The 14875-nt window shown below is 45.2% G+C and overlaps 1 protein-coding gene across 2 annotated transcripts in view; it reads left to right on the top strand.

The window, feature by feature from the left end:
- Nucleotides 1-14875, top strand: part of SHANK2 (SH3 and multiple ankyrin repeat domains 2) — a 691655-nt gene that overhangs the window by 15992 nt on the left and 660788 nt on the right. For both annotated transcript variants that reach the window (XM_055356048.2, XM_055356047.2), the window contains exon 2: nt 11850-11949. The gene's annotated coding sequence lies outside the window, so the exon portion shown is untranslated. The remainder of the gene's footprint in view (nt 1-11849; nt 11950-14875) is intronic.

Genomic DNA, 14875 nt, shown 5'->3' with positions numbered 1-14875 from the left:
AAAACAGGCCTGGGCTAGAACTGGCCCATAGGCAGTCTCTTGCTGACCCTGATTTATTTAGGTCATGGTTCTGTAAGTTGCCTACTGGAACCAGGCACAAGCTGAGCGTGATCTCGGCTCACTGCAACCTCCACCTCCCAGGTTCAGGCAATTCTCCTGCCTCAGTCTCTGGAGCAGCAGGGACTATAGGTGCATGCCACCACACATGGCTAATTTTTATATTTTTGGTAGAGATGGGGTTTCACCATGTTGGCCAGGCTGGTCTAGAACTCCTGACTTTAAGTGATCTGCCAGCCTTCTCAGCCTCCCAAAGTGCTGGGATTACAGGCATGAGCCACCAAGCCCGCCCTCATGATGGGTTTTGATGCTTTTACTGGTCACAGCATTTTGTGGTTCAACCGGGAGGCATAATGCATTTTTAAATTTTGTTCCTGAATAATTTTGCATGGTGTCTGTTGATAAGCTAATTTCAGTCTGCCCCGTTGCCTTCTCTGGCCATTGAGCTGGGGATGTGGAGAATGAGGAGTGTTCTATGGATAGTGAGACGGGTCCCAAGCAACATCACCCTCAGTCCGGTCCTGCCTTTGAAACAAACAGTGTCCATGGAGGGGGCAGAGGAGGCTGAGCAGGAAGAACGGAATGGCCAGCCTGGCTTCCTCCTGGTCCTGGCTCTGCCGCCAGCACCTGCTGGTCTGGCCTCAGTTTTCTCAGCAGGAGAATGGGTGCATCTGATAAAGTCACATTGCTTCTGGCACAGACTTCAGCAAAGGCAGCCGGCAGGATGGGAGATGGTGTACACACACATGTGAGAGAGTGTGTGCCCATCGTCACGGCAGCCACTCCCCACAGGCTGTGTCACATAGACCTCAGGAGGTGGCTTCCGACAAAAACTGAAGATCGGAGGCTCTTCTGTCCCTGCTGCATGCCTGTACATGGTGGCCTTTTGCCTTCAGTGTTTTCCCCTCGCTCCATGAAGTGGATCCTGAACCCTTGTGAGCCGTCGAGAATGAGAGGTTCTTTTTAGTTCCTTTATGGAGGTAAAATACACGTAACATAAAGTTAACTTTTTTTTTTTTTTTTTTTTTTTCCCGAGAGAGTTTCATTCTTGTTGCCCAGGATGGTCTTGGCTCACTGCAACCTCTGCCTCCTGGGTTCAAGCGATTTTCCTGCCTCAGCCTCCCGAGTAGTTGGGATTACAGGCGCGTGTCACCACGCCTGGCTAATTTTTGTATTTTTAGTAGAGACAGGGTTTCACCATGTTGGCCAGGCTGGTCTCAAATTCCTGACCTCAGGTGATTCACCTGCCTCAGCCTCCCAAAGTGCTGGGATTACAGGCGTGAGCCACCGTGCCCGTCCTGTGCAAGAGTTTTTATAGAGCTTAATCTCCAGTACCTTCCGGAGCTCAGCTAGTGGGGCCAGAAGTTCCCACCTTCTTAGACACCTGTGTTCCTGGTGACCAGTCCCAGTCTGAGACTGGGGCCCCCACCCTAAGTCACCTCATTAGCATAAGCTCCAGTGGGGTCAAAAGGGACTCACTTCTGCTACTCAGGAAATTCTAAGGGTATTAGGATCTCTGTGCTGGGAACTGGGGACAAAGCCCAGTGTATTTCTTACCCACAGAGGATGATTCGTGCTGTAGCGTGGATCAGTGCCTCCTTCCTTTTTATGGCTGGAGATACGCCGTTGTACGGTAGCTCATGTTTCGTGTCTCCATTGTGTGTGGGTGGGTGTTTTGTTCTTTCTGGGTTTTGGCTGTTGTAAAATGTGCTGTTGTGAACATTTGTATACATGTTTCGAATATTAGAGGGGGAGGGTGTGACATTTCCTCCCTCCGTTCATGGGGTGCCTGTGGGGCAGCAGGACCACCCGGCCATGCTCCTCCAGTGACTGGGACTCTGGAATGAGTGTGGTCACTCATCTCTCCTTGGCAGAAGAGGACACAGACTTAGCTCGAATGCGGGCAGTGGGGAAGCCATGGAGGGGGCTGGGGTCAGGCAAGGTGGGCTGCTCCAGAGACCAGGCCCCTGCTTTGTGGCACCTTCCAGAAAAGGGGACCGAGGCTCGGGCAGGCTGGGTCTGACTGGCTACAGACAGGCCCCCCGACTCGGAGTCCAGCACGTGGAGGACCAGTCTGGCGGGGGGCATTTCCTGTGGGTCCCAGAGCTGTTTCAGAACTCCTCACAATGATGGTTTCCACCTCTGTAAGAGTGATGAGCACCTCCAAAAATAGAGGTGCATCTGCAGGCTAACATTTTGTTGTTATTTATTTATTTATTTATTTTTGAGATGAGTCTTGCTCTGTTGCCCAGGCTGGAGTGCAATGGCATGGTCTTGGCTCACTGCAGCCTCCGCCTCCCGGGTTCAAGCAATTCTCCTGCCTCAGCCTTCTGAGTAGCTGGGATTACAGGCACGCACCACCACACCCAGCTGATTTTTTTTTTTTTTTTTTTTTAGTAGAGAGGGAGTTTCACTATGTTGGCCAGGCTGGTCTCGAATCCCTGACCTCATGATCCGCCTACCTCGGCCTCTCAAAGTGCTGGGATTACAGGCATGAGCCACTACTCCCAGCTCTATTTATTTATTTATTTTTGAGACGAGTCTTGCTCTGTTGCTCAGGCTGGAGTACAGTGGCATGATCTTGGCTCACTGCAGCCTCTGCCTCCCGGGTTCAAGCAATTTTCCTGCCTCAGCCTCCCGAGAAGCTGGGATTACAGACGTGCACCACCACGCCCAGCTAATTTTTGTACTTTTAGTAGAGATGGTGTTTTGCATGTTGGTCAGGCTGGTCTCTAACTGCTGACCTCAAGTGATCCTCCCACCTCAGCCTCCCAAAGTGCTGGGATTACAGGCATGACCCAGTGTGTCTGGCCTGCAGGCCAACATTTTAAATAGTTCAGTAATTCAGTTATTTGCTATTGGGGGAAGGAGCATCCCCCTTTAACAGATGCCGTTAAAATTTCCTAGAACCCAGTTGCGGATTTCTTAGAGAATTTGTTGAGATATAATTTACATACCATTGTGATTCACCCTTTGAAAACCTGCAGTGCCGTGTTTTTTAGTAAATTAGGGAGATTGTGCACCATCAGAGTCGATTTAGGAACATGTTTATCCCCCCAATAAAGACGCCAAAACCATCAGCATTGCTCCCCACTCTGATCTTCCCTCCTCTTCCCAGCCCCTGGCAACGACTAATCTGTCTCCCGTCTCGGTGAGTTTGCCCATTCTGAGCATCTTACGTAAATGGAATCGTGCAAAATGGGATCCTTTGTGACTGGCTTCTTTCACTTAGCATCGTGTTACCGAGGTTCATCCGTGTTGTAGCCTGGGTCAGGCCTTTATTCTTTTTGATGGCTGAATCACGTTCCATTTTAAGGCTGGACCACAAGATGTTTATGCATTCCTCAGCTTAGGGATGTTGGGGTTACCTCCACTTTTGGGATGTTATGAGGTATGCTGCCGTGAACATTCATATACACTTTTTTTTTTTGGTAGAGATGGGGTCTCCTGTACCTGCAGGCTGGCCTCACACTCATGGGCTCAAGCCACCCTCCCACCTCGGCCCCCCAAAGTGCTGGGATTACAGGTGTGAGTCACTGTGGCTGGCCTGCATGTTTTTGTGTGGATGTATGTTTTATTATTTTTAGTTGTATGCCTAGGAGTGAAATTGCTGCCTCTCATTGAAGCTGTGTGAAAGTTTTGTTCTTTTGTTTTCCACAATGTACTTTTAAAAAGACTTAAAATTTTTACAGTTAACCTTTGAACAATGGAGAGGTTAGGGGTTCCAACTCCCACACAGTCAAAAGTCCAGGTATAACTTGTGACTCCCCCAAAATGTAACTACTGATAGCCTACTATTTACTGGAAATCTTACAGATAACATAAACAGTCCATTAACACATGTTTTGTATGTTATACAAACAAATAACCTTACCTTAAATAAGGTAGAGAAAAGAACATGTTACTAAGAGAATCATAAAGAAGAGAAAATACATTCACTCCTCACTGAATGGAAGTGGATCGTAGTAAAGGTCTTCATCTGCATTGTCTTCATGTTGAGTGGGCTGAAGAGGAGGAGGAGGAGGAGGAGGAGGAGAGGAGGGGGGAAAGAGGAGGAGGAGGAGAAGGGGTTGGTCTTGCCTTCTCAGAGGCGGCAGAGGTGGGAGAATATCCACGTGTAAGAGGACTTGAGAAGTTCAAACCTGTGTTGCTTAAGGGCCAACTGTATTTTTAAGATGATTGCAGTTGTAAGAAATAGTTCAGAGATATGCCCAGTTTACCCCCATAGTCTCGTCCTGGGACAGTACGATAGTATTGGCCGGGATGCTGATGTTGACACGGTCGAGATTCAAATGCTGCTGTCCACACCAGGACCCCTCATGGTGCCCTTTTATGGCCTGACACACTTCCTTCCACCCCTACTTGCTCTATAAGCCCTGGTAACCACTCATCTGTTCTCCATCTCCGTAATTTTGTCATTTCAGTAATTATACAGAAATGGAATCACACAGTAAGTAGCCTTTTGGGATTGGCTTTCCCCTCCTTGGTCAGCACAACTTTCTAGAGAATCACCCAGGTCTTGTGTATCAAAAGTTCTTCCCTTTTTATTGCTGAGTAATGTTCCATGGTGTGGATGTATCCGTTTGTTTAACCATTGAGCTTCTGAAGGCTATCTGGGTGGTTTGCAGTTTTTGGCTACTATGAATAAAGCTGCTATAAACATTAGTGTATAGGTTTCTTTCTTTTTTTTTTTTTTTCCTTGAAGACACCTGGCCCTGTCACCCAGGCTGGAGTGCAGTGGCATGATCTTGGCTCACTGCAAGCTCTGTCTCCCCGGCTCAAGCCATCCTCCCATCTCAGCCTCCCAAGTAGCTGAGACTACAGGCGCATGCCACCATGCCCAGCTAATTTATGTATTTTTAGTAGAGACTGGATTTCGCTACCTTGAACAGGCTGGTCTTGAACACCTGGGGTCAAAGCGATTCACCTGCCTTGGCCTCCCAAGGTGCTGGTATTACAGGTGTGAGCCACTGCACCTGGCCCGTAAACATAAGTCTGAATTTCTGTGGGACGAATGCCTAGGAGTGTGGTTTTTGGGTCACGTGGGAGTTACATATTTAGGTTTTTAAGGAACTGCTACACTGTTTTCTGTAATGTCTGTACCATTTTGTATTTCCACCAGCAACGTGTAAGATTCAGGTTTTCCACCGGCAATGTGATTCTTTATTTTCTTACTAGCAATTGGTGTCACCATTTTTCATTCTAGCTGTTTTGATAGGTGTATGGTCATATTTGTTTTATTTGCATTTCTTTAATAGCTGGTGTGTTGAACATCTTTTCATGTGCTTATTGCCATCTGTATATCCTCTTGAAAAATGTCTTTTTCTATCTTTTGCTCTTTTAAGTGGATTGTCATTTTTTTAACTGTTGAGCTTTGAGAGTTCTTTATTCTAGACACATATTATTTCGAATTATTTGTTAAATATGTGGTTTGCAGACATTTTTCTCCCACTCTATGGTTTGTGTTTTTCTCCTTTCAGCAGGTCTTTCTCAGAGCAAAAGTTTTTAATTTGGATGAGAACCTATTTGTCAATATTTTTGTATGTGGATTGTGCTTTTTACATTGGGTCTATGAACTCATTTCCTGTCTCTAGATCCTGAAGATTTTCTCCCATTTTTTCTAAGAGTTGTAGTTTTGTATTTTACATGTAAGTTCATGATTCATTTTGAATTAATTTTTGTATAAGGCATGACCCTTAGGTTGATGTTCATTGTTTTGCTGATGGATGTCCAATTGCTCCAGCATCATTTGTTGAAAAGACAGTCCTTCCTCCATTGAGTGGCTTTTGCACCTTCATCAGCAATCAGTTGGGCATATTTGTGTGGGTTTTTTCTGGGCTCTGTATTGAGTTCTATTGCTGTGTGCCTATCCCTCCACCAGAACCACACAGCTTTGATTACTATACTGTATAATAAATCTTGAAGCTGAGTATACTGATTTCCTCCCATTTTTTTTTTTTGTTTGCAAACTGTTAGTTTTCCTAGTTCTTTTGCCTTTCCATATACTTTTTTTTTTGAGACAGAGTCTCACCCTGTTGCCCAGGCTGGAGTGCAGCAGCATGATCTCGGCTTACTGCAATCTCCACCTCCCGGGTTCACGCCATTCTCCTGCCTCAGCCTCCCGAGTAGCTGGTACTACAGGTGCCCGCCACCACACCCAGATAATTTTTTGTATTTTTAGTAGAGATGGGGTTTCACCATGGTCTTGATATCCTGACCTCGTGATCTGCCCGCCTTGGCCTCCCAAAGTGCTGGGATTACAGGCGTGAGTCACTGCGCTCAGTTTTTTTTTAGGCAGAGTCTTGCTCTGTTGCCCAGGTTGGAGGCTGGAGTGCAGTGGCATGATCTCAACTCACTGCAACCTCCGCTTCCCAGGTTCAAGTGATTCTCCTGCCTCCGCCTCCCAAGTAGCTGGGCTTACAGGTGTGCATCACCACACCCGGCTAATTTTTTGTGTTTTTAGTAGAGACGGGGTTTCACCATGTTGGGCCAGGCTAGTCTCGAGCTCCTAACCTCAAGTGATCCACCTGCCTTGGCCTCTCAAAGTGCTGAATAATCTTGTCCATATCTACAAAAAAATTTTGCTGGGATTTTGACTGGAATTGTGTTCATCATCATCACCTGCACATCAATTTGGGAAAAATTGACCTTCTGACTATGTTGAGTCTTCCAATCCATGAACAGGGTATATCTCTCAATTTTTTTAGATCTTTGATTTGTTTTCATCAGTGTTGCATAGCTTTCAGCATACAGTTCCTGAATATGTATTGTTAGGTTTATACCTATTTCTTTTCTTTTTCTTTCTTTCTTTTTTTTTTTTTTTTTTTTTTTGAGATGGAGTCTCACTCTGTTGCCAGGCTAGAGTGCAGTGGTGCAGTCTTGGCTCACTGCAACCTCCAACTCCCTGGTTCAGGCTATTCTCCTGCCTCAGCCTCCTGAGTAGCTGGGATTACAGGCATGCACCAGCTAATTTTTGTATTTGTAATAGAGACGGTTTTTCACCATGTTGGCCAGGATGGTCTCTATCTACTGACCTCGTGATCCACCCACCTCGGCCTCCCAGAAGTGCTGGGATTACAGGCATGACCCACTGCGCCCAGCCAACTCTTTCATTTTTTGAGCAAGTATAAGTGGTATTGTATCTTTAATTTTGCTATCTGCACGTTTATTGCTAGAGAATACAATTGATTTTAATATGTTGATCTGGTGTCTTGTGACCTTGCTCAACTCATTTATTATTTCCAGGAGGTTTTGGGGTTTTATGGTTGTTTCTTTGTGATTTTTCATGCTGTGTGCAAATAGGGACAATTTTGTTCCTTCTTTTCCCATCTTTGTTTGTTTGTTTTTTGCCATATTACACTTGCTAGAACATCCAGCTCTATGTTGAGTAAGAATGGTGAGAGCAGGCATCTTTGCCTTGGTCCTGATCATATGGGGAAAGCATTTTGTTTTTATTTGGTGAATCTTGGCTCATGTTTCTTTGTAGATGTTCTTTATCAAGTGGGGGAAATTCCCATCTTGTTTTGGGGAGAGTTTTTCTCATAGAAAGATGCTGAATTTTGTTAAATGCTTTTTCTGCATTGATTGATATGATCTTTTTTTCTGTTGATAATAGTAGACTACATTGATTGATTTTTTAAAAAAATATTGAAACAGCCTGGCATCCCTAGAATAAATGCCATTTAGTCATGGTATATAATTCTTTTGATATATTGCTGAACTCTATTTGTTACTCCTTTGTTAAAGATTTCTATGTCTATATTCATGAAGACCTTTGATTTACGTTTGTATAAGGTATCTTCTTTTTTAAAAAATTATTAATTAATTTTTGAGATGGAGTCTTACTCTTGTTGCCCAGGCTGGAGTGCAATGGCACAATCTGAGCTCACTGCAACCTCTGCCTCTTAGGTTTAAACGATTCTCCTGCCTCAGCCTCCCGAGTAGCTGGGATTACAGGCACCCACTACAATGCCCAGCTAATTTTTGTATTTTTAGTAGAGACAGGGTTTCATCATGTTGGCCAGGCTGGCCTTGAACTCCTGACCTCGGGTAATGCAACCGCCTCGGTCTCCCAAAGTGGTGGGATTACAGGCATGAGCCACCATACCCAGCCTGTAATCTTCTTTTTGTGCTCATTTTCTCTGGCTTTGGTATCAGGGTAGTAGTTGCTCCATAAAATAAATTAAGAAATGTTCTCTCCTATTCTACTTTCTGGGAGAAATTGTGTAGAATTAGTATTAATTATTCTTTAAGCATTTCATAGAATTCTCCAGTGAACTCATTTAGGTCTAAAGATTTCTTTTTCTCAAAAAAACTGGAGTTTAAAAATTATGAATTCACTTCCCTTAATAGTTGTAGGAAATGATTCAAATTACCTTTTTCAAATTGGGCAAGGTGAAGTAGTTTGTATTTCTTGAATAATTGCTTTATTTCATCTACATTGTCAAATTTATGTGTGTAGAGCTGATTTAGTATTCCCTTAGTATCTTTTTCATGTCTGCAGGGTCTTTAATGGTGTCTCCTATTTAATTCCTGGTATTGGTAATTTGTGTTGTCTTTTTTTCTTGGTCAGCCTTGCTAGAGTTTTGTCAATTGCATTGACTTTTACAAAGAGTCAGCTTATTGTTTCACTGATTTTCTCTGTTGTTTTTCTGTTTCCTGTTCATTTTTTCCCACTCATATGTTTATTATTTTCTTCCTTCTGCTTGCTTTGGGTTTGTTTGGGTCTCCTTTTGCTAGCTTCTTGAGGTAGGAACTTAGAATTTGATTTGAGATTGTTCTTCTTTTCTAATATATGCTATAAATTTCATGAACACTTGAAAAGAATGTGAATTCTGCTGTAGTACGGTGGAGGAAGGTTCTACAACTATCACTTTGATCTTGTTGATTGGGTATATTACTGAGTTCTGTATCCTTGCTGATTTTCCTGTCTTATTCTATCAATTGTGGAGAAAGGTTTATTAAAGTTGTATTCAGTTATAAGTGTGGATTTATGTCTTCTTTCTTCAGTTCTATCCATTTTTGCTTCATGTATTTTGCTCCTCTGTTGTTTGGTACACATTTAGAATAACTATGTCTTCTTGGTGGAGTCCTCTCTTACATTATGTAATGTTCTCTTTGTGGTATTTTCTTTGCCCTGAAGTCTACTTTATCTAATATTAACATAGCCATGATTGCTTTCTTTTGACTTCTGTTTGTATAAGGTATCTTATTCCATCCTTTTACTTTCATCCTACCTATGTCATTATATTTGAAGCAAATTTTTATAGACCTCATTTAATTGTATCTTTTAAAATCTACTCTGCCAGTCTCTGTCTTTTAACTGGTATATTTTGACCATTTACATTTAATGCAATTATTGATACATTAGGCCTTACATTTGTTATTTCAGGTTTTCATGTTTCTATTTTTCCTGCCTTCTTGTGGGTTATTTGAACATTTTTGAACATTTTTTAGGGTTCCATTTTGATTCATCTGTAGTGTTTATGAGTATATCTCTTTGTATAGCTTTTTAAGTGGTTGCTCTAGGCATTATATCATGTATACTTAATTTTATCATCTATTGTAATACCAGTTTGAGTGAAATATACAATCTTCTTTGTCTCTTTACCCTTCTCCATTTATACTTGTTAAATATTTGCTCTCTATATTTAGAACCACATAGATTGTGTTGTAATTTTTGCTTCAACCATCAAATATAATCTATAAAACTTGAGAAGGAAAGCCTATTATATTTGCCAAACATTTTGCTTACCATACTTTTTTCCTTCCTAATGTTCCAAAACTCCTTCTTTTATTATTATTTTTTTATTTGGAAAGGCTTCTTTTTAGCTATTCTTTTAGAATAGGTCTGCCAGTGGCAAATTTCCTTTGTTTCCTTTCATCTGAGACTATCTTAATTTTGCTTTCATTCTTACAGGATATTTTTGTTGGTATAAAATTATGGATTGAGAATACTTTTCTTTCATCACTTGAAAATTACTGTGCCACTTTCTTTTGGTCTCCACAGTTTCTGATGAGAAATGTAAGTATTGGTTTCTCTGCATGTTTTCAATATTTTTTCTTAGTGTTCAGAAGTTTAATTCTGATGTATATTGGTGTGAATTTTCTTGGGTTTATCCTATTTGGGATTCATTCAGCTTCTAGAATCTGTAGGTTTATATCTCTCAGCAAATTTGGGACATTTTGAGTACTTTTTCAGACCCTCCCTCTCTTCTCTCTCCTTCTGGGATTTCAAGCATTTAAAGTTAGGTATTTTATTATTGTCCCATAACTCCCTGAGACTCTGTTTATTTATTTTCAGTCTGTTTCACTCTATTGTTCAGTTGGGATAATGTCTGTTGTTCTGTCTTCCAGTTCACTGATTATTTCCTCTGTCCCCTCCATTCTGCTGTTGAGTCCATCCACTGAGTCTTTTATTTCAGTTACTGTATTCTTTAGTTCTATCATTTTCTTTTCTTTTTTTGTAAGATGGAGTTTCACTCTTGTTGCCCAGGCTGGAGTGCATGGCATGATCTCGGCTCACTGCAACCTCTACCTCCTGGGTCCAGGTGATTCTCCTGCCTCAGCCTCCTGAGTAGCTGGGATTACAGGTGCCCACCACCAACCTGGCTAAGTTTTGTATTTTTAGTAGAGATGGAGTTTTGCCATGTTGGCCACGCTGGTCTCAACTTCTAACCTTGAGTGATCCACACACCTCAGCCTCCCAAAGTGCTGGGATTACAGGCATGAGCCACCACACCCGGCCAGTTCTATCATTTTCACTTGATTCTTTTTTATATCTTTGGTGAAATGCACTGCTCTGGTGAGGCTTTCTGTTATTTCATCTGTTTCTAGCATGTTCGTAATTGTTCGTGGAAGCATTTATCATGGTTGCTTTCAACTCTTTGTCAGATCATCCTGATATCTCTGTCACCTCCATGTTGGCATCCATTGATTTTCTTTTTTTCAGTTTGAAATCTTCCTGATCCTTGGTTTGATGGGTGATTTTCTAATGAAACTTGGACATATTTGTATTATGTTATGAGACTTTTAGTCTTACTTAAACTTTTTTTGTAAGCTAACTTTTCCTGACGCCACTTCCACAAGGGAAGGTGGAAAGGGGTGTCACCTCATTACTGACAGGTGCCATAGAAATCCAGGCTCCCCATGCTGCCTATACTAATGCCGGAGTGAAAGGAGGATTTGTTACTGCCTGGTGGGGATGAATGTGCTAGCTCCTTCCGTTGGTCTATTTGATGCCACCCTGGCAGGGATTTGGTGCTTCATTATAGCCACACAGGGTGGAAATCTAGACTCCCTACTCGGCCTTTGCTGCTGTGGGTGGGGCTGAGGCCACAGATTTTTCTGCAGTGTCTGGCTGGAGTAGACCTGTTGTCTAAATGTATTGCCCTGTTAGCTGCCGCTTTACTAGTCTTTCGACTAAAGAGAATATGCTTTTGTTGTGGTATTGTTCCTGCTCCTGTTGGCTTTTCTGGGTTGCTGGCTTATTCAGCACCACGTCTGGGATGTATGAAGCAAGAAGAAAACCCAGAGAGCTCACACCATGTCCCTGGCTGGTCTGCCTTCTCTCCACCTTGCAGAGTGTTAGGTTTGTTTTATATACAGCATCCTGAGTTTTAGTTGTGCTTTGTGTGAGGAATAGGGAAAAATGTGTCTACTCCATCTGCCCGGAAGCAGAAGTTCGATCCCTGGTTTTTAGCACAGAAATATCAGAATCCACATGAAGTTTTAACATGTGCCTCTCAACAGTCTGTGTCTGACCATGCCCCGGTCTCATTATCTCTCCACAGGTCTGGAAATCTCTCCAGGCACCCTACTTTGGCCCTCTAGAATACAGACAGTTCCTGCTCTAAGAGGCCATCTGTGGGGCTCAGTCTCCCAACACCTCTGGTGAGTTATAACATTTTCCCCTGTGCTTGTAACCTGCAAGCCAGTGGCCACTGTCTGGGTTTGGTCCACCTCCCCACCTTTGCACTGTGGCCAGGGACTTTCAGTTTCTTGTTGTCAGGCCCTGTGTGCCCTGTGCTTGTGTTTGGGTGGGAAGAGGGTGGATGGCATTGTCCTTGGTGGCCCGCTTGTTTGACCTTGCGAGATATGAAAGGGACTATGCCTCTGGCTACTGGACCGTGCTCTGAGCTGTCCTCACCAGTGTGCCCAGGTTAGACCCAGTCAGGGTGGCTGCAGACAGATGAGTGGTGCAGGTGCTTCCAGCTCCTCTCCGTCATTTTCACATGAACGGGGGTGCGCCTCGTGATGCCCACATACGGGGAAGGGTGCAGTGAAGCCCAGGTCTGTGTGCTCTGCAGAGGCCAGATCGTGGGCTGGTGCTCAGTGGCTCTACTCTTGAGCACCTCCTCTGTGCCTTGCTGGTATCACCTCACCTGTAATGTGCTTAAAGGCCCCGTCTGCCAAATATCTTATCAACGTTGACCCTGACTACCACCAGCTCCATGCAGAAAGTGGAATTACCACCATTTTCAGTGAGGACACAGGCTCTCAGCAGTTAGATACTTGGTCACGGTCACGTGGGTATTGAGTGGCTGAATCCAGCTTGGCTTGACCGCACACTGGGCTCCTGCTGGTATAGGACCCTTGCCTCCTGGCATGGCCTTGTATACCAGGGACCATAGAGACAGATCTGTGTGGTCCAGAGCCCTGTGGGCAATTTCTCAATCCTTCTGAGCTATCCTCACCAACGTGCCCATGCCAGACCCAGACAGTGTGGCTGCAGACAGATGAGTGGTGCAGGCGCTTCCAGCTCCTCTCTGTCATTTTCACGTGGATGGGGGTGTACCTGGTGGTGCCCGCGTGCAGGGAAGGGCCTCTCAGCTGCACGGGCCTGCCCAAGAAGCTGCGTCAGATATGCTTTCCTAATTGTGTGCACCATGAGATCTTAATACTGTGGAAGGGCCATCCCTCGGCATCCAAAGGGGATTGGTTCCCGGACCTCCCATGAATACAAAAATCCATGGATGCTCAAGTCTCTGATTTAATATGGTGCAGTATTTGCATATAACCTAAGTACTTTCTCTCATATACTTTAAAACATCTCCAGATTGTGTATGATACCTAAACAATGTAAATGATATGTAAACGTTTGCTATACTGTATTGTTTAGGGAATAATGACAAGAAAAAAAGTCTGTACATGTTCAGTACAGATGCAACTAAAAAATATTTCCAGTGTGCGCATGGTTGGTTGAGTTCAGGGTAACTGAAGCCACGCATATGGAAGGCTGTTGCTGTGCCGATCATTTATCTCTGCTTCACCTTCCACCACCCCATAAGAATGCACACCCTGGGGTCCTAAACGCGGCAGGCAGGAGTGGAATGTCAGAGTCACAGCCCCATGCAGGACTACCCTGGTCCTGGCCACCATCGCAGTTGGGCGGCCTCACCTGCCTGGTTTTCCTGTCTCCAGCTCTACAGCTCACCAATCCCGTCTGAAATCCAGTCGGACTCTCCCTCCCCATGTTCAAGCCCTTCTTTGCACCCGCGTGTCCCTCCAAATCTCTGAGCTCCCTCTCTAGCCTCTGCTGTCACTCACCTCCCAGATGTGGACAAGTGTCCTCCCAGGTGGAGGGATGGTGACACGGCTCCGTGGAGGGTGCTCCTGCCTTCCCTGGCTGTCTTGGCTGAGGGCTGGGTCTGCATCCTCCACAGTCCCCCTCATCTCTGGCCAATGCTGCATACTTGTCCCTTGTGCAGAAGCACTGGCCCAGTACACAGTTCCTCCTCGAAAGGTGTCACAAGGATGCATATGAGAACGTGTGACCCTGCTGGAGAAGGTGGTCCACCCCTTTATCCTAGAGCAGGAGCAGACTCAGAGAGGGAAGGACATTAGTCCCTGTCCACCCGGGAAGGAGCACGTGTCCCTGCAGGCCCGGGGTTGAGCCATAAGATGTTGTCAGCAGTCAGCTGCCTTTGGCTTCCTCGGAGCTTGGACTTGGGGCTTGCTATTTATTCATTCTCTCTCCCGGGGCTGGGGCAGAGCTAACACCCATGGCGTGCATGCGCTTCTGCCTTTGGAAGGCGCCTGCATCCGGCCAGCTGGGCCTCGGTTCACAGCTGGGACCTGTCTCCCTGAAACTCCCTTCTTAGCTCCTCTGGGAGCTTCCTAAGAAAGGAACACTCAGGCTGTTGGGTTGAGCCTTTGCTTGTCACTCGGGAGCTGCCGTTGGCTCACAAGTGATGGGGAGCGCTTGCTTCCAGAGCAGCAGCCCTGCTACCCTGCAACCCTGGCGGCTGCGATTAATGGGAAGGAGAGAAGGAAAAACTTGTCTGGGCAACTCACAAAGGCTGGGAGTGAATTTGTTTTAGTTTTGTTTTTCTGGCCAGGGCACTTTCAGCCCACACAGTTGGTGACCTTGGGACAGGGGAGCTGTGCTGCTTTCTGGGAAGATCAGTCCCCTCGGCTGGAGGCAGGATGGTGGTGCTGGATGGGGTGGGTTGGGTGGGGTTTTCCTCTTGGGGATGTCGATGATCTGGGAGGCCCAGGCAGTGCTGGTCCTGGTGCAGGGAAGGGTGAGCCAGAATCACCAACCCGGCCATGCTCACCTGGGCGCTTCACCCTCCAGCAGCTTCTCCTGCTTCCTCAGGTGTCCCAGTTCCGCCCTAACAGGAGCCACCAAGGGACCCTACTCCTCAGTGGCTCTCCCAATGTCCTCAGACCCCCATTCATCCATCATGAACATTGTCATGTGGGCACCTCACGCCCCCGTGCCATGGCTGCAGCATCATTTCACAGTGGAGACTCCCAGCGCCTAGGCACCTGCACACATCCTGGGTTTCTAGCCTTGTCTACCTATCACCTCCCC

Source organism: Gorilla gorilla, chromosome 9, assembly GCF_029281585.2.
Source record: "Gorilla gorilla gorilla isolate KB3781 chromosome 9, NHGRI_mGorGor1-v2.1_pri, whole genome shotgun sequence".
NCBI classification, from domain to species: Eukaryota; Metazoa; Chordata; class Mammalia; order Primates; family Hominidae; genus Gorilla; species Gorilla gorilla.
Note: the sequence above shows the minus strand (reverse complement) of the source record. Positions and strands in the feature narration are given on the sequence as shown.